Source organism: Corvus hawaiiensis, chromosome 11, assembly GCF_020740725.1.
Source record: "Corvus hawaiiensis isolate bCorHaw1 chromosome 11, bCorHaw1.pri.cur, whole genome shotgun sequence".
Taxonomy (NCBI): Eukaryota; Metazoa; Chordata; class Aves; order Passeriformes; family Corvidae; genus Corvus; species Corvus hawaiiensis.
Window position 1 is genome coordinate 18,565,504 of NC_063223.1, and position 19,409 is coordinate 18,584,912.

The 19,409-nt window shown below is 42.0% G+C and overlaps 1 protein-coding gene across 2 annotated transcripts in view; it reads right to left on the reverse strand.

Annotated features, from left to right (window-relative positions):
* Positions 1 to 19,409, reverse strand: part of SFMBT1 (Scm like with four mbt domains 1) — a 132,484-nt gene that overhangs the window by 79,444 nt on the left and 33,631 nt on the right. For both annotated transcript variants that reach the window (XM_048315478.1, XM_048315480.1), the window contains 4 exons: positions 18,994 to 19,096; positions 18,736 to 18,868; positions 11,393 to 11,460; positions 2,529 to 2,623 (listed from right to left, as the gene is read on the reverse strand). The gene's annotated coding sequence lies outside the window, so the exon portion shown is untranslated. The remainder of the gene's footprint in view (positions 1 to 2,528; positions 2,624 to 11,392; positions 11,461 to 18,735; positions 18,869 to 18,993; positions 19,097 to 19,409) is intronic.

Consider the following 19,409-nt stretch of genomic DNA (forward strand, 5'->3'; position numbering starts at 1 on the left):
CTAAATTATAGGCAGACGTGGTTGATGCCCTTTCCCCAGCTCACTGTGTACCAAATAGGAAATTGCTGCTAACTCTGAAGATCTGTGATACCTGATAAAAATACAAGAAACTCCATTCCTCCCTAATCTAGTTCCTTCCAGTCCTCTCTTTCTTTTTTTGGTAAAAAAGACTCTTTTTTTACCAGGTCTCTGTAGATCTCCTGTTGCCACTGGAAGCTCTGTGAGATGGCACAAATGAAACACCCATCATGTAAGAAACAGAGAAACAGTCCCAAAGAGACCCTAACAATGACCTAACAAAAAGCCATCACCCAGCTCTGAAGGTAAAGCTGGACTGGGAACACTTCTGTTACTACTTAAGCACATTTCTTTTTTTTCCATGGCATCAAAGAGGATGAGAAAGTTCCAGAGGAGAAGAAGGAATTCTCTGTCACCTTCTTCCAGTACAATTTTTGTAGTAGGCACCTGTATAACTGTCATAGAGGACTGAAATATTGTTTGTGCTTGTGGCAGGCAGAACACAGGAACATTTAGGCACCACTTGCTTTTTCATGTCTCCATGGTTTTATACCTCTGCAGTGTGGGCTGTCCCTGTGAGCACATTACTGCAACAGAACCAAGGTGGACTGCAAAACAAGGAGAGCCAGGCCCAGTAAACTCAGAATAAAAAATGAAGCAGAGGGAAAGGAAGTGTAGTCACACAACTGGGAAAAGTTGAGTATAGAAACACTCCATAAAGAAGATACTATGAGAACTAGAATACTCACCTTTAGAGAAAAGCAAAGCTCCTCTGTTTATATGATACTGACTTTGCTCTTTTATGGTTCTTCTCTTAACATTCCTATCCACTTCCCAGCTTTTTATACAATTCAAATGAACATTTGTACAAGATGGTTTACATCAACACCCACTGCTGAAGTACCCTTGACTTCAGTCAGGCCATACCCTTCCCACTGTTAACTTTCAAATACTGCCCATATTGTCAGCATTTTCCTGTATTTGACTGTGATCTCACCAACTGCTTAGCAAGTATTTGCAGAGGAATGCTTTGGGGTTTTTTTTAACAGATATAGATACAAAAGAGAGGCAGACAACATGCTTTTAGTGATAATATTTAGATACCAAAATGAGGTTGTGCAAAAACAGTATTATAATTTACCTGAGAACAAAACCCCAATTTACTGCTTTCTATTTACGGGCAAAGTGATTTTTTTCCCCCAGATTAAAAATATTTATGTAGTTTTGGAGAATCCTGATCAGCCCAAGCACAGAAAACCATATTAGGAAGGCCTATTATAAACAGCAGTGAAGCAGCCCATCTTGTTTTGTTATGCAAGCCAAATGAAACACAGAAATTAAACCAAGAGCGGGAAAACAACTAAGACTTAAAACTGCATTGGGAATACTCCAAAGACTCATTAACAGATGAAAAAGTATGATTATCTTATTAGGAGTACTACCACCCATACAGAAGCTCTGATCAAAACAATAATTAAACCACCAATAACAATCTCCCTGCATCATTAAATACTTTTGTACAAATAAATTAACTCTGCCAGCCAGAAACATCAAATGGAGATAATTTACCTCAACCAGTTAATAAGTCTAAATACTCAGAAAGCCTCTTGCATTCTTACCTGGGAATGTGCTATCATTCTTCTTCCAAAAAAAAGCTTTTAAATAAATGATTTTGACAGCATTCCTATAAATTTTTGTATTTACTCCGCCACGGATAAATCAATGAACCATGTGGCTTGAGATAACAACCTGTCCCTTTGCCAGTGGTGAAAACTGATTCTCTTCCAACTAGCACATGCAGCTGGGCAGGAATATTTATTTCTGAGCAAAGTAAATGGACACTCAAGTGCAATTGTTGATATGCAGAATCTGGCAACAAATCAATACTGACTTTAAATACCCAATTTATGCCATTACTTTTTAGTACCCATGAATCTTGTTAAAATCCCATAGCATGATGTCCTGAAGTGACACAGCCTGCTTAATTTCTTTTGGTTTGTGGGTTTATCGAATTTGAGGCTTTAAGAATCCTGTTATTGGTGAGTGTCAGTTTCCAGCTTTTCTCTTTTATTGGCTTCCTTTGAAATATCTCTGGAGCTCTTATATCTTCACTTCAATTTGATTTTTTTTCCTGTGTCTGAGAAGGGTACAGGTCTGAATTTGGCATGTGTGTATTACTGCCTTGACCTTACAAAGGCATCCACTACTGATATCTGGGGTTTTAAGGGCAGATACACTGCCTTTATTCACGCTCCTTTAAACAATCTAAAGAAAATTAGACAATTGTAAATAGGTTGTAAATATATTAGACAATTTGCCAGATCATTCAAAACTGCTTTCTTGACCTACATACATAGCAGTGCTCATACATATACCATCTTGTAGTATAATTATCAAAAATCTAAGATCAGGATACATAAAATTGCCTAGATTTCTTAGGTGAGAATCAAAATTTGGACAGATATGATGAAGAAACCAGGCGTTGAAATTCTTATAAAGCAAAAACTAACCTTTCCAGATGCATTGCCAAGAATGGGTCAGGGCTAAGATTTATCAGCAGAGCAGCACTGGTAGGGAACTGCAGTCACTCCTGCCCATGCTGGACCTGCTTTGGGGAAAGCAGAGTAGTGTAGAATCAGAGATGTGTCACTCTGGAAGCTTTTACTAGCAGAAAGCTCAAGAGAGTGTAAAATTACTGTTTTGAAATAGATTGGATCCAAGGAGCCTCGTGTTACCATGAAGGCTTAATGTGCATTTTTAGGAGCATCCCACAAGACAAGTTCAGCCTGTTCATGGAAGTGAGGAGACAGGAAACCCCACTGGAAGAAGAGAGGAGAAAGAGAACTTTGTTTTCTGGTGTGCTAGACTCTACACCATCTTTGACTAACTACTGTTTTAGCCTTGATTTGTGCATATATTAAGCAGCTGAACAGGTTTACATGTTTATTCATTTTCTCCCTTAATTTAAGAGGAAGTTGTACAACAAACCTAACTGTGCTGCCCTAGGGAAGATACAGGCTGTGTCCCTCAAGAGGTGCAGGGATCAGCACAGCCACGAGCACCTGTGTTGTACCTGGGTTCCTCAGGAAATTCTACCTCATTTTTGGAGCACTTGTAATGTGCATAATGCCATGAGAGTCAGACCTCTTTCTCACTGGTGTAACACAATTTACTGCTGCACTGTCAGAAAGCAGACCAGTCCCTGGAAGTGTCACTGAAGACTTGACTATTTTGGGGTTTATTTTGTGTTCTTTTATGCCATCTGTTAGGAACTACCTCAGAGGAGAAGATAGTAAACCAGGAGGACTGGTCTGATCCATTCTAACAAACCCAATATTCCTAAATCATGCTCTTTAGTTTCCCAAATTAACTTACCTCACCGTTTCCCCTTTGTGGCTGGAAAGATTTATTGTTTTTGTTCAACCTGAAAATCTGCTGGCATTAGATATATTAGGATACCCACAGGTGGTTCTTTTGTCATCCTATCACTGCAGTGGGAAGATAGCAAAATAAATCAATAAAAACAATGTCTTGGCTGATGCTTGGGGAAACCAATCTGTGGTTGAATACATAGCTCAGCAGCAGCCTGCCCTATGCACAGGCAGCACTAGGTACCATGGCTTCCAGTCACTGGAGATCTCAAATAAGGATTCTGGGTTTTATTTAGTGTTTTCCCACCACTCAAGTTTCTATCTAATTCTGTGTCCTGTTTAAAATAACAATGTCTTATCTTTTTTTGTTTGTTTCAGATATCCACCAGAGTGAGGATTATTTTGTCACAGGGTCAGGTTTTCTTTCTTTGACTTGAGCACTGCTGCAGCAAGAGCCTGATATAAAGCTGGTTTTCAGTTGCCACTATCCGAGGCTTGTTTTCAAAGACTGTATGCAAATTGTGCCAGTGCTGCCTTCTGCACTTCCTCCATTTTATTTTCTATTGAGACTGAATGTGAAGAGCTGCAGTCTATTTAGAACACCATGGCTCTTGCAGCAAAAAAAACCCCCAAAGCTATTTCCAAAAGTGGAATTTCTTAGAATCAGTGTATTTTCTTCTTCTTATAATAGAAATGAGTATGAGCATTCTGAGCCTTTAGTTATCCTCCCAGGTCTGAGAAGATGTGAGGAGAAGCAGAGTGGGTATGGAAAGAAAAGCAGTTGATTAGTAAATCCAGTTAAGGATTTAATCCTTTGTTAAGGAAACAGCATCGAGACTGCTGGAGTGAAGTGAAACGTAAGAGAAACAAATGGCAATTTACTCTATAGCTGCATTCCCCAAATTATTTTCCCCTAGAGATGCAGTGGACATTAGCAGGCACAGGCAGCTGCTGCAGAACAGCCTCTGGTTGAACTTGTACCCCAAGACCCCCCAGCTCCAGGGCACACAGGGCAAGGGATGAGGCACTGCCCATCCTGGACAAAACCATGGCACGTGCCCTACACAGGCACTTGTGCCTGTTGCCCTGGACTGTGGGGGTCTTCTGGAGTCCAGATTAGCAGGAGGACTGTGGCTCAGAACTCCAGCTAACCTAGGAAGGAATGAAGCAATGCCTGTCAGGATCTGTGCCCTCAGAAGAACGGTGCTTTGTCCTACTTTTGCCATGGATTTTGTACTTGAAGCCACAGATAACTGAAAACTCATAAAGACGTAACTGAAACCATTTGACAATCAAAGCCATTGACAGGCCTCTACTGGGAAGCACAGCTTTGGTTTCCTGGTGTCCTATTAAGGGAAGACTGGCACCGTGTGCTTTGCAGATCTGGGTGATGAATTTCTATTTTTTAGCTTGAATACAGTGTGCAAGTGCAGATCCAAAATGTGAAACACATAAGGGACAAACAATGGCTGTTTCCTTACAGGCTCCCATGCCTACTATACAGAATATTTTTTTACCTTGTCAGTCAAATATAGGAGGTTTTCAGTGGAGGTAATCACACAATAGAAACAGACCTCCTGTTTTCCAGAGCTTTTAGATTCAAATTCCCCTTACTGCAGAGCCAGGTGTCCCATGTTTCTGTTGCAGGAGTGAAGCTCTCTGTCCCTCTGTCAAGGAAAGCATTTGTTAATTGCTTCCAAAAAAACCTGGAGTGAATAAACATTTAACTAAATAGCTAAAACATGCATAAGGTGTCCTATGCAATTTTCAGCACTCTCAGCTGCAGCACAAGATGCTCGTGTAGCAAGAATAGTCATGCCAGATGTTAGGTACAAACCCACTTGTTTCCACTGTGGTAGGGTTTTAACTCGATGATAATTGTGCAGAGCCCTTGCTGAGGTAGAAAAAGCCTCCCTCAGCAGATCTGAGACCTCTCCAGCACCAGAGTCTTTGTGCTTCGTTTGCATCCAGCCTGAACAGTCAGGAAGCCTTACAGTGGATTCAGGAGCCAAGGCTTGGTCGCCTTATTTACGAGAAGCAGAGTCAATGCAATTATGCAATTACTATTGTGAAGCAGGAAAAATACTATTTTTTGTTAACATTCACTGCTTGCTGCAGCGAGAAAGAGTGCTGGGGGTTGATCACCAAAATTACTCAGTTAAGAGCTTGGTTTGCTCTTTTATGTCTCCCGTGTGGTCCGACTTCTGGGGTGTTTTGGGGGTTTTTGTTCAAAAACTGGACAGCAGAGGGTGCCAAACCCCCAGAGGGAGCGCAGCCAGGCCCAGGAGCTCCGACGCATCGGATTCCCCGCTGGAAGCTCTGCTCCAGCACCAGCGGTGCGGCTGGAACCTGGGGAGCCGCGGGCTCCCTCTCGCCGGGAGCTGTGCTGGGCAGTTTGGATGTGTCAGCACTTCCAGCCCTGTTTGTAACCTCCTTCTTTGTGGATCAATCCAGGCTCTTGCGAGCCAAGTTATTTTCTCTCTGATGTGCAATTGGCACTCAATGTTATCTCAGGAATCTGAAGCCACGTTTTGTTATCAGGATGTTGCAGGGACGGCTCACTAAATTAAAAGCAAGCACTTGATCATAGAGAGCTGAACACAAACACTCCCCACCTTTAATATGTGCTACAAATATGACACAGCCACCGAGGAACTAAATCTGTTTAACTTGACATGGTTCACGCACAGCTTTTTACTCTGGACAAGGAAACATGAGATTAAAACATCAGCAGCCCTGAAATCCCATTCCCATCCTACAGTGAATTATGAAGTGGCGTTATATTAGCAGGCATTTTTTCCTGTTCTAATAAAAAGATACGCATTCTACATTTTCTGCAAACACTACTCATGGGAATGAGATGGAAATTGGTCCTTGAGTAGTAACTAGTTACAATAGCTTCTAAACAAGCCTAAAAATTATTCTGATTGTATTTAGGAGCCAAATCCAGAAGCCTCTATTGTATTCAGATTCCTGTTCTTTGCTGGAGTCAAAAATTGCTCTACTTGCTCCAAACATTTCTTTTTTTTTTCTATCTTAGAAGTCCCTGTCCCGAGGATGAGCACTGTCAGGTGGCCAATTTTATTGCTCACATACGTGATACACATCACTGGCCCATTATTTCCACACAGGAATGGGATCCATCATTCCTAACTCAAAACTGTGCAGATAGCAATTGATAATTTGTAAACAGTTATTCGCTTTGAATGAGTTATGTAGGCTCTGTTTACTTAATCCAGCTATTTGTCAGCTTTATCAGTCACTTATCAACAGAAGCAGGGAGCAGGGCACACATAACCCATTCATCATCCCTCCTGTTGCTGCAACACGCACAATATATATTGCACAAGCCACAGCACTGGTGAAATAGCTCACAATACTACGCTGCCAGCACAACTAACTATGAGAGTTACTTTCTCAATGCCAAAAACTTGTGGGGTGCTTCACAGAGGGCTAATGTTCTCACTTAGCCCCAACACTTGGGCCTAACAAACCAAGTGATGGCAAAACATGTGGCAAGAGGGTGGGCAGGGGTCCCAGCTGGATTGGGAACACTCAACACCCTCATGGAGCAATATTTTATAAATGTGGAAAAGTGCTGAAGACTCAGCTCAAGAGGCCCTGTGGTCCCTCAAGGTACAAGGATGTACAATATTTAATTGTACTACACAAAGGTTTGTACTAACAAAGCACCCCACAGGACTCAGTTACCCCTGTCCCTGTCCCCTCTTCCCTCCCTCTTCATCCTGTGCATTTATTTTTACCTCTGAAATGTCCCCCCTGGCAGGCCCTGGCCTGGCTTCATCCAGCCCAGGTGCTTCTGTCACAGCTTCAATCAAAACAAAATTGTCTTGTGCCTTAACAAAAAGAGTTAGCAGAAAACCAAGGTTAGGAAATCCCCAACTTGCCCTTGTCCAGCAGTAAATAGTTCACTGCTGGAAAAAAGCCACACACCACCAGCCTTGTGCAAACCAAGGGCATTGGGCTCAGCACACAGATAGTAAAACACCAGGAAAGAGGCATTGGTGCTCTGTAACCTTTTAAATAAAGTCTGGCAGGGAGATGGAGACTTAGAAGAGCTTTGAAAATATAAGCCCTTTCTCCTAGGTCTTTACAGGGAAGGTGGAAAGCTGTTATAAGAATTTCAGATGTAATAGGGCATGAAAACATCTTTGCTTGAAAAAAACCTCTCAACAGCACATTTTAAAAGGTTATAATTTTGTAGTTCTCACAAATTCACTATTATTTTATTTGTTCCTTATTTCCCCCCACGATGTTCCTTTGTTTCACTTGGGGAGGAGAGTTGTGTGGGTTACTACAATGAGCGGCAATTTCCTTTCCAAGGGAAAACTTGTGCTATATTTCAATCCAAAAATCCACATGCCCCTTTTAAGATGAAAAAATTAAAGCTTAGAAATAATTCAATAATTTCTTCAAATTTAGATAAATCGCTTTAAAATGAGCTAGTTATGGCATAGAAGCTGACAGGCTGAATTGGCTCTGCTCGTTTCTCACTAGTAGTCCCACACTGAATTAGGAAAGGGGGGTCTTGCAAATGTCCCTGGGATATGTGGCTTCCAGGAACCCTACTTTAAGTAGCCAGAACCTCCTAAAAAAAGAAGCTTTCCAGGACACTGCCAAAGGGATCGTGGAACAATGTCAAAACTCAGTTAATGTGGCCATGCAGTCACTGATCCTTGGCTCAGTTCAGACACTTGTGAATTCTGCAGTGTAGATGAGCCTTTTGGAGAGCTTAATGCATTAAGAGAATCCATTACTTTTTTTCTGATTTATTTTATAATGGCTCATTTACATGCACTAAGAAACGGTATTTTTATACTAGTTAGAAAGGCACAGATTGCCTCTCTGCAGTCATACAGGTTTTCAATTTTAGACAAGATCTTTAAAAAATTGACAGTATTATGAACTTCCAAGAGGCTTTTCGAAGTCACTTAGGTTTTTAAAATCTATTACGGTTATTTTTTCTGTCATATTCCAAAGGTTTATATTTTTGGACTCATGGTACTAACAAATCCTGTTATATATGTTGAGCAATATGAAAAATAGGGCACTAATGTTTTAAAGTCTCTAACACATTTCTCAAATTGACTGTAAAACGTGGCATTTCTACAATACACGATTGTTTGGCAGGATATAAAAGCTTACTGCTTCTCATTTGGGTGATTTGCATAACTTGTTCATGGCATCATTTGTAAATATTATGCCCATCCCAAGCTGCCACTGATAAAAAGAGTAAGATTGCTTTTGCCAAAGCATGTCATAATATAGATGAGGAAAAAATCCTTCCTGTCTAAAAAGAAGGAAGTTATACAAAGCAAGTTAAAATTTTATACTGCATTAATCTCAGAAATCACTTTTCATGTCTGTTAGAGAACATAAAAGTGAAAAAAAAATTCCTTTCACTGTGCAAAGTGGTTCTACAAGGATTGGACAAGCCAAGGAGCAGTGGCTGTTCCCAAGGAGGCATTTGCTGAGGGCATGGTTTATACCAGCACCCAGAAAGCCCCTTTGCCTGTGCATTAGAGAGGATGGGCTGGGCTAAGAATGTGGTTCTGGCTCCCCAGGCCCACCAAGGGTGAGCACAGAGTGAACAATTCTGTTTCAGGCAGACAGATGACAATTCAGTTTGCCCACTGACCTGTGCTGACTCCTCAATACTAACAAAACCAAACTACTTCAACAAATCTATTTCACCCAAAGAGACTCAATACAGAGGGGAAGTTCATTTTACTCAGCAAGGCGGGGCAACTTCCACATCATCATTTTAGAGCTTGATTCAATATTCATGACTGTTCTAGAAAGTGGCAATTTTGCCTCATGCTACAGAGTTCCCTGGCCTGCGCTTGCTTCAGAAAGGTCCTTTGAGGGATGCTGTATTTCTTGTGGATGAAGGCTGTGGGGAAATGATGCTGTCTGCCTTGGTGGCTCTGTCACAGTCACCAAACAGATGGATTTCTGGAAAGCAGATGTGTTTGTTTGCCTTCACAGTCAAGAATATGTCATTGTAGCTGTTTTGCGACCTCCTTGATTAAAGAGCTCAGATGAAAATTTTTGTCTCTGTAGTTATTTAGTGGGAAGGAAGAAGAGTAACTGGGATCCAGAGGGTAACCATGTCTGTTTCTCAGAGTTGCAAACTCACAGTTGGCAGCTGTGCTAACATCCTTGTACTAATTTTTATGCAGTTAGTTGAACTGGCTGTTGTAAACTTTAAGGTAACACACCAGGCCCTGAGAGGTGGCAACACCTGTAGATGTGAAGGTACCACTTTAACAAGGTACCATTTACACATGATCTGTGACTGAGCTCTGAAGTTACCATTGTGGTGCTGAGCAGGGATGCTAATACACTGCTCAGCCCCACTAAACCTCACAGCTGGCCTAACTAAAGCACTTTTCTCCTCTGCAACAACCACAACACAGCAAATACCTCAAAAAGATGCTCTGACTTTTGAAATCACTGAAATTTAATGGCTTGCTTTGGATAGTGCTTTCCCCCTGCACCTTGCATTTTTCTACTTCCTAAATTTAACAAACTACCAATAAATGGCTTTTTTCAATCAGACCTTAAAGTAGGAAAAAGAGATTGTAAACCAGCAGCCAAGGCAAAGGAATCCTCAGGGAAAGCACTTGGTGATATTTCCTGTCGTGAATCTTTGCCTGCCAGGTTGAATTTGAGAAAAGAGGTAGAAAAGAAAGTTAGAATTTGTCTCTATCATGAAAGATGAAAAACAAGGGTAGGTCACTAATTACCTCTCTAAGGTGATACATACTCTACTGCTTTAGTATAGAGATGTCAGTAATAACCTCAGGTATAGAACAGTGCTGGCACTTTAGTAGATAAAGAAAATGAAAAGTATTATAGATTGTGTTCTTCCCATCTCAGCTGCAACAAGATTCAAACACAATTTCAAGCCCTTACAACCCCAGTGTTTTGCCAAAGTGAGATTGGAAATGCTTCTAGGAACATAATACTGGATATACCTTTCTTATTTGCTACAGAGCAAGATTAACTTGGGTAACGAATTTATACTGATGAGTGGAGTTCAAGGTTAGGGATTTTTGAAAGCAATCTCACTATCTGGGCAATAAAGCTTGGAAGTACGTAAAAAAAAAAATCTACTTTTTAAATAATTGTTCTAATCAATAATGCTACATTGGATTGTAGAAGGTGCAATTAAGTTTTCAACCTGGTTCTTGGAGCTCTGTATGGCTGATTTTTAGGTCAAGCAAAGTTTTTCTTTAAAAGCTGTGGAAAAGATGAGGCTTGGTTTGTGAGAGTATGAAATAAGGCAAGATAAGGATTTGTATTTTAGAATTTGCTCTGAATTCAAGTTCCTGGTCTGCTGATCTTAAAGAGGAGATTGAAACCAAGACTTTCACCTTAAATACCAGCAGAGGGTTATTCAGGAGGTTGACCCAGCTCTCTAGGTTTAATCAGAATTGGATCCACAAAATTATTCTTAAAAATCTTCCCAGAAACACTTTGCTTTGACAAGCCCATATCCTTAATGAAAAACCAGGGTATAAAAATGCTTCTGAATATTGTTTCTCTAGATCATACAAATAAATTTACTTCATGATCCCCACTTAATTACTGCTGTACATGCAGATAAGTGCTGGGTCCCGAAGACTCACCAAACAGAATTAAAACTAGATGAGGGAATAAGCAGCGAAAGAATGCCTTTGTTAAGGGATCTTGAATAAAACCAAGCAGCAGAAAAGCACAGAACCAGCAGTGCCACAGCACTGTCTGTGCTGTGCCTTTCTGACCTGGCTCGACAGGACGTGAGAGGTCACTGCTCATGCACAGCAGCAGCGACACAGAGCAGGGGTGATGCCAGGCATGGTTATTTCCCAAAGGACACATTCTGTGTGCTGGAGGCAGCTCAGCTCAAAGCTTCTCCTTCAGACTTTGAGCCTCAGTTGGGATCAGTCCTTCATCGAGCTTGGGAATGAGATGCAGCTGCAGAAAGGAATACCAACCTGAACCTTCTCCAGAAGCTCAGGAGGGCGCATCTTTCAGGAGAGCACTGAAACTTGTCACAGAGCCTCTGGAAAGAAAAACCCAGAAGAACTAGTCACTGACAGCAAAGCCCTTGTGTGTAGGTGCAAAGCCTGAGCTTACTGTTCTTGGACCAAAAAAAAAAAAGCCAAAATTATTCACAGGGCTTGGCTGGAAACATGGCAAGATAAAAGACAGTGAAGACAACTGAAGCTGTTGGTGACCTGGACTGGCTGACAGAACACAACATCTACCTATAATTTGATGCCACAGAAATGAAGCATCAACTACTCAATGAAATCAGAAAAAATCTGGAGCTCATAGTGGTTAGAAGGCATTGCAGTGGCATACAAACATGTCCTGGAAAAACCCAAAACACCACTGTCCACCCAGTTTCTTCCCAGCAAAACTTACTCTAAACAGGCAGCTGGGAACAGATCCATCCCCAGAGATAAGGTGTCCAGCTTGCTCAGGGCTGCCAGTCTAACTCAGTGTCCATGACATGAAAAACAAGGCTGGCCAGGTGGAATGAGTAAAGAGATGATCATGGCTCCAGCACAGATCCACAGTTCAGTGGCTGAAAGAGATTTAAAGCACCTTGAGCCATTCCCAAGGATCAGGTGTGGACCTTTTGTTTGACTAAATCTCCCTCTGCAGCAAGGCTTAGGTAAAAAGGCAGCAGCTGGAAATCAATAGATGAGACCAGCAGCAGGAAGAAGATAAACATAAATTGCACCTGCAGAAAGATAGTGATGTGCATGTGTTAATCCTCCTCCAGTATATAAATCCAGGAGCTATTGCAGTTATCATGCTGAGCAAGGAAAACCAAAAAATGTAATGGCAGAAGCAGCCTGAGAATCTGCTACATCCTCCAACGAGATTTTTTTAAGGAGTCCCTTACTTTCATTTCATTCTTTCTGAACATTTTTTTCACACACAAAATGGTTTCTGGTTATTTAAACTCCACTGGCCAGAATGGAACCTTAAATTAAGGGAGGAGAAGGCAGCACAGCTGATGCCCTCCCATCTTAAATCATCTGCAAACACTATTTCTGTAATGATCCTCAGTGCTCACTAACCTTTGGGCTGACTGAGGGACTACAAAAATTGGTGAGCTGTGCTGTGGCAGAAAGGAGAGGGATTAATCCTTTGAGCAGGACTGGGATTCCCTGCAGGTCTGTCGTGACAGAGTGGCCCAAAGTCCTGGGCACCACACTCTATTGAAGAACAACACAATCTGATTTTTCTTTTTTAAAAACTTCCTTCTTATCATCAAAATAGTTTGAAACAACAAAAGAAACTATAAACCAGGCTGGAAGCTCTGATTTCAGTAAAGCAAGAGTTGCTACCCTGACAGTTACAACGTTACAGGTTGTATTTTTATTATATTTGATTTTTCTATTCTTAAAGGACTGACCACAAAATAAACCTTGACATAGCCAAAATTGGATGGTACTAATGAAGCACCCAAGAGGACAACACGCTACTCCTCTGTGTGAGCAGCAAATGATGGGTAATTAAACAGCTGTCAGCGGGGGGTGCCTGATGTATTTTTATTAACTTTTTGTGTCTGTTGCATACATGCTCCTGAGTGACCAGCTAAGGTAGGTCACACGGCATTTGAAGCTGGATTTCCTGAGGTGAAAACCTAATAACCTGCCAGAGCACAGCATCAGAAGTGCTTTGACCTGCTCGCTTTCTCGTGGTGGGGGCACAATTAATTTCTGATGTGGAAGGGCTGACTGACATTTACAAGCAGCACAGACACCTGCTTTGGAACAGGGATTTCTTTCTGTTTCTATGAACTGCGATACACAGTTCAGTTAATATCAGATAAACAAGGTCTACAGAAAAGGTTGCAGCTGCTTAGTGGTCTCAAGCTTTTTTTTTTCTCCGATAGCAGAAAACGAACGTACCGGGTATAAAAAGGGGGTGGTTTGGGGATTTTCTCAAGTGAGAGCGTTGTGTGGTACAAATGAGTTTTACAGATAAATGCCATAATATTTTACACTGAAATCCAGAGATTAGCTGAGCCCAGCCCGTAGGATGTACAGTTAAGGAGTGAATATTTAAAACAAAATCTTGTATTTTAGTTTTGTTTTATTACTGCTTAGGAGAAGGCATAGAATGATCCAAGAGAAGAAAATGGGCACACACTGTTTTAAAGACTTTAAGCTGTTAAGCAACCTGATTTCAGGGGAAGATTGCAGAAGACAGGCTGCCTTTTAAAGGAAAATACCAAATATTAACACAGTAGCAAGCAAGATGAAATTTTGATGATTTGCCAAATATTCTCAACATGAATCCCAGAATGGTCTGGGTTGGAAGGGACCTTTTAAGATCACCCAGTTCTGATGCCATGTCACAGGCAGGGACACCTTTCACTGACCAGGCTGCTGAAACAACAGCTCATGTTGCACTCAAAGTAACACTTGATGAATAAGGACTTGTAATCCCTACAGCAACAGGACCAGAAACACAGGTAGGGGTGACATGTGTCAGGAATCCCTTGAACACTGTGGCAAGTTTGGTGGGGCCTGTTAGAAATGTCAAAGGGAATATTCAGCATGTGGCCCTTGACACAAATGCTCTACTGATATCCTGCTTTTCCAACAAAAAGAGAAAAAACACAAAGCACCTTAAATTCAAGTTTTGTCAGTACTTCTCCAAGGAATACCAAACTAGGTTTGTTATTTATCATGAGATGGGACACAGCTTCCATCTGTGTGATTGTTTTAATGGATTGAAGGGGTGTCTTTGCCCAGGTCCTGCTGCTGTGGCATCACTGATGCCATGAAAGATCACCCTTGAGGAGTGGGCAGCTCTTCAGGAAGTCCTTTATACACAATACATTGCACTGTGCCACTTAACCATCTAGTATTCAACTACTAAGCTGCCACATTTTCAACAAGTCCTTGGAGAAATGCAGGAATCCTATCAAAACTTCAGCCTTATCAGTCCTTGGAAATTCTCTGACATGCAGGAGTGCAGAGGGCATGCCTTATATTGAAAATAAGATCAGACATTTCCTTTGCCTCACAGCCAACTGTGCTTAATGGGATTCTAATTTAATCAGAGTACAGAATGGAGCAGATGTAACACTGATAAATTATAACAGGGATCAACATGCAAGAGCAGTGCAGGTAGGACTTGCCTTGGAGATTAACAGCTGCAGGAGAAACTACAAGTGTCTGAAAAGGACTTTGCATACAGCCGTGGGTCAGTCCCACAGAATAACCAATGGAAGCACACCTGGATTTTAAAATTGCTCTGAATGTATCGTACTCTGTCCAGTCCTACCCAAACAGTCACATCATTTCTCAAAGGAGGCCGAGTTGTTTCAAACAGGACCATAACTGCACCTACATTTTTTACAGCAGACTAAGCTGCAAACACACAGCAGAGGGAAAATGTGAGACTAGAACTCATCCAAAACCTTAGTTTTGGCTTCCCAGCTATTGTTTGCTCACTGAACGTGAGTTACTCCTGCTTGCAAAGCTTGCTGTTTGGACATCCCCTTTATGCCCCCTGAAACCAGCCCAAGGTGTTCTATAAGAGTTGCTCTACACCTTCCACCATGTAAACCCTCTCCTGGAACTGATGCATCAGGCAGGCAAGCAGGATAAACTGGAAGAAGATCCTTGCCACCACTGGGTCTCCTTGCCACAGGAGGCTGTAAATGCAAATGTACAGGGATACACAACTTACTGGGCAGATTAATGGGAGAAAGGTTCTTTGAAACAGGCACAATCACTGGTTCAGGAATTATGCTGCAGACGACTGCAGACTGGGAGGGTATTTTGGGTAGTATCCCTGTATGCTTGCCCTGTATTTATGTTGTTCACAGCATTTGCTGCAGGCCAGACACAGATTATTGGAGTAAATGGGTCTTTTCCTGACTTGATATCTTATTATTCTCTACAGTGATGGTAAATGTCCCTGTCCAAAGATCTCGGTGCTTTGCAGTTAACATGTGGATGTGTTTTCCTTGCAGTGATGATTAGCTGACTCAGCTGCATAAATTAACCTCCCCAGGCAGCAAAGACAAGTTGAGTGCTGTGTGGGTACCTGAGAGGTTCAGTGCTGCTGGGCTGTTCAGGGAGGTCTAGTTGTTAAACTTTAGCAAGGCATCTTTAATATATGTAAATAGGCTTTTTACAATAAGTAATGTTGCCAAATTTTCCAGATTGCTTGCACTGTCCTCCATTAAAGCTGGAGGACAAATTCACAAAATACATTATTAGGGGAGGCAGCAGTAATGTTAGTGAGTGAATCTGGTGATGCTCTTAATCTTGGAAAACAAAGAAAGGATATTCTTGCTTCTCAGCAAGGTCAGTGCTATATATTGTCAAGCTGCCAGAAATAGTCCATGGTATTGTTTCAGCAGATTTAGTCAGAATATACAAAATTAAGTAAATCCCTAAAGAACACTATCATAAGGGCTAAAAGGAAATACTCCTGACAATAAAACTGAAATTATGTTACTTACAGGTTAATGCAAGTGATTAAGTCAGAATTTCACTCAAAAGAAATCTTTAAGTATGAAATATTGCAAAGACACACTTAGACCTACCATGAAAAGAAGAAAACATTAAAATTTCCATGTGGCTAATGTAATTTATTCTAATCTGGAGACAAAATCTTCAACCATCTTAAACACGTGCTGTGTGACTTCACAGGGCAGAGTTAAATTTTTTTAAATGTTAGAATTATGTATCTGAGAAGCCATTCTATATGGTCACTTCCCTTCAATTTCAAGTTAATAAAAGATAAAAATGTAGAAGAAACTTTTCTGTGGCACTGTATATATTTGAATGGATGAAGCAGTTTCAGTCAGTAGTGTGTGAAGAAAGCAGTTCTAGAAAATTAATGCTATGAGCATTAGCCAAAACAGATTTTGGATCTTCTTTCAACACTCCATTCATCTTTCTTAATCTATTTCATATTTTATTCACAATTTGAGTTCAACCACAATACTTACCTAAATTGGAATGTTGCTAACAGACCTTTTAAAATCCTCATGAACTCTTTTTCAAGGTGGTATCATGGAACATATTACTGAAAAATAGCTATTCTACAATCCTTGGGAAAACTATTTAATAACTGCAATAATGCACTGAAATGTAATAACACACCACATTGATCTGATTATCACCAGATAAACACACTCCTTGGCTGGCTGAAAGTGCCAGGCAGAACACACACACTGCAGGGAACTTGGTCTGAGTGCTCTTTGTGAGCACACGTTACCTCAGAGGCTGTAATGGGACAAGTCTCCTTCTGTGATTGCCAAAATTACCTCCCTCTGGGATCTTTTATGAGTAGCAACAACAGGACAACTTTGTATGAGCGCCAGAACTGCCCCATTAAGGATACCTTTCACTTCAAATAAATGCTGGTCAATAAACTGCTTAAAATTGAAGCTGGGCTACATCGTGGTAGAGGATTGAATTTCTGGTTTGAGGATCTCTCATGCAGTAGTCAGGTAGGCAAAAGTATTGTGAGATGGGAGAGCTGGAGGACCACCAAAGTCCACAGTGCAGAAGTGCCCACTAGAAACACCCCATGACAGGCAGGTAACTCATTTCTGCTGCAGAATCCTGCAGTCCTGCTCTCCACAGACAGCTGGTGAAAGACAAGGCCTTCAAGAAAGATGATGCTGATACAAAGACTTCATGAAGAGGAACCTTAGACTAAGTGTGAACCAAACTTCTGCCTGACAAGTCAAAAGTCTGGTTTAGCCTTCAAAAGCAGCTGCATTCTTAACCCCACTGACCAGGGGATGCCAGGGTGGGCTGGTCCCAAGGAAGAAGTTTGGCAGAGTCCTCCAAGCAGACAGCTGTGTCAGCACAGAGTCTTGGGCTGTGCTTTTACAGCTACCAGTGAAGAAAGAAATATTTGTGTTCTGACAGAGTGTACCAGCTCAGTGCTCAGGAACAATCCAGATACTGGGATGTACCAGGAAAGGAACAGGGAATCCACAATGCATCTGAATCTTGACAGCCATGAGCTGTTCTGGTCACCAACCCTCTCAGAAAGGATTTACTAGAAGTGGAGAACACATGAAGATGGGCAATAATCACAGTTATGGAATGGCTTCTGCTTGTTAAATGACTTCAAATAATTGACCTAGGACTGCTAATGCTGGGAAGGATATGACTGCAGGGGATTTGGTCACCCAGTGCACAGCTCAGCTGTGGAGCCTGTTGCTGAGCTGTTGCAGAGGTTAAATTGGATGTGAGCTCAAACACAACTAGGCAAATAAATAGAAAAAAAATTCACTAGTGTGGTAGTTCAGCAAATAAAGACACAGATACCATCTCTGACTCAGGAAAGCAGAGCTGCAGCTACCTGGGCACAGGGAGAGTATTTCCAATGCTTCTGCAACCCTGTAATCCTCCCTGTGGACCCTGCTGTCAGTCTCCAGTTGTGACAGGTACTGGTCTGGATGGGCTTTGTTTTACCTATTCTGTCTGGTTTCATGTTCTCCCTGCAGCCTTTCTGCATACAGCTCCATGATCACATGCTAAAATATGCCTTTACTCAGTTGCTTTACACCTGGGGAGTGGCACAAAACCCAACCACCAGGGAGGAAAGTTCCCCCAGGCCCCTTGGCTGTACATCAAATTGCTGATCCTCTTCCCTGCTCAAAAACCTGACAGCCCAGAGCCACACCAGGGGCAGGCTGGTGTAGGCACCCAATTTCCCCAGAAGAGCCCAGCAGTGCCTGCTGCACCTGCTGGAGCCCAGCATTCCAGCCCCTAACAGAGAGCAGCATGTCTGAGTCCAGCAGAGGGGAATGAGGTTCAGGCAGCTGCAGCATATGGGCTCGGGTTCTGAATCTCTCCTACCAATTTGTACAGCAAACCTGCAATTTCTGTGGTAGCCATGGAAACTGAGGTACTGGAGCACAATGAAGCACATGTGTGAACGCTGTTGCCACCACTGAGCGTACATCACTCAGCACTTCTCGCCAGCAAGGGCAAACAGGATATCTGGGTAATCACAGGTTGGTTGTGGCCACTGGGTCTACACCAGGCTAAATAGGTACCAGACCACAGCAGCTGTTCTGCTGGGACCAGGGGGGAGGATACCTGCTGGAAGGCAAGGCCAGTGGCAAGGAAGACAACCCTGTCCACTCCAGAAGAAAAGAAAAACAAGGAATGTCTGGGAAGAAATGCTCCCTGGTGAGCTGTACAAAAAGGATAGAAATCTGGCTTATTTTTTCTCCCTTCACATTGCTAGCAATCTCAATACCCCTAAAAGTTTGGGGTTTGATCGTTTCTCAGTCAGTGAACTACAGAAGTCAATGGAGTCATCTCACCTGGAGTGACAAGGAAAAAATATGCCCCTGCCAGTCAATTTTCTTGTGAAAGAAGTGTCTAGAAGCTGGTGAAGGACTCTCATTCAATGTGCAGCCTAAAGCTGTAAAGAACTGCAAACTAGGGAGGCTCATCCTGTAAAAGTAACAAAAAAAAAGCAAACATTATTTCTTTCAGACAAGTTCTCTGTAGATCACTCTGCAAACCTTTTGCTTAACCACTGGTATTGAGGCCAGAGTTATAATTCTGCTCAGACTCACCAGGTGTTTTGGTTTGAGCAGGCTGTGCTGCTTAGGATTTTAATGTTGCACAGATCAGGTCAGTCTGGCCAAAGGCTGCCCTCCATTGGGGTTTGAGGCAGACCTGAAAACAGAGATGGTGACTTCTCAGGGTGGTTTATACCAAGGAACTTGAGATGTACAGTCTGGATAAGAATTTCAACAGGGAACAAACACAGATAACCCTTCAAGCAAGCTGGAGTAAAGCAAAAAAGCCCCCAACATGTATTGCTTAAATACTGAAGCTGTGTACAGTTAAGTGACAAAGGGGCTTAAAAATAGGGCAAAGCACAAAAGATTCCTGATAATTTCCAGCAGTTGCTTGGCTGACACAAAAAGTTGTCTGACTGGGGGTGATGCACACTGAAATGCTGCTGGGTGAGCAGAGAGGTGAGCAG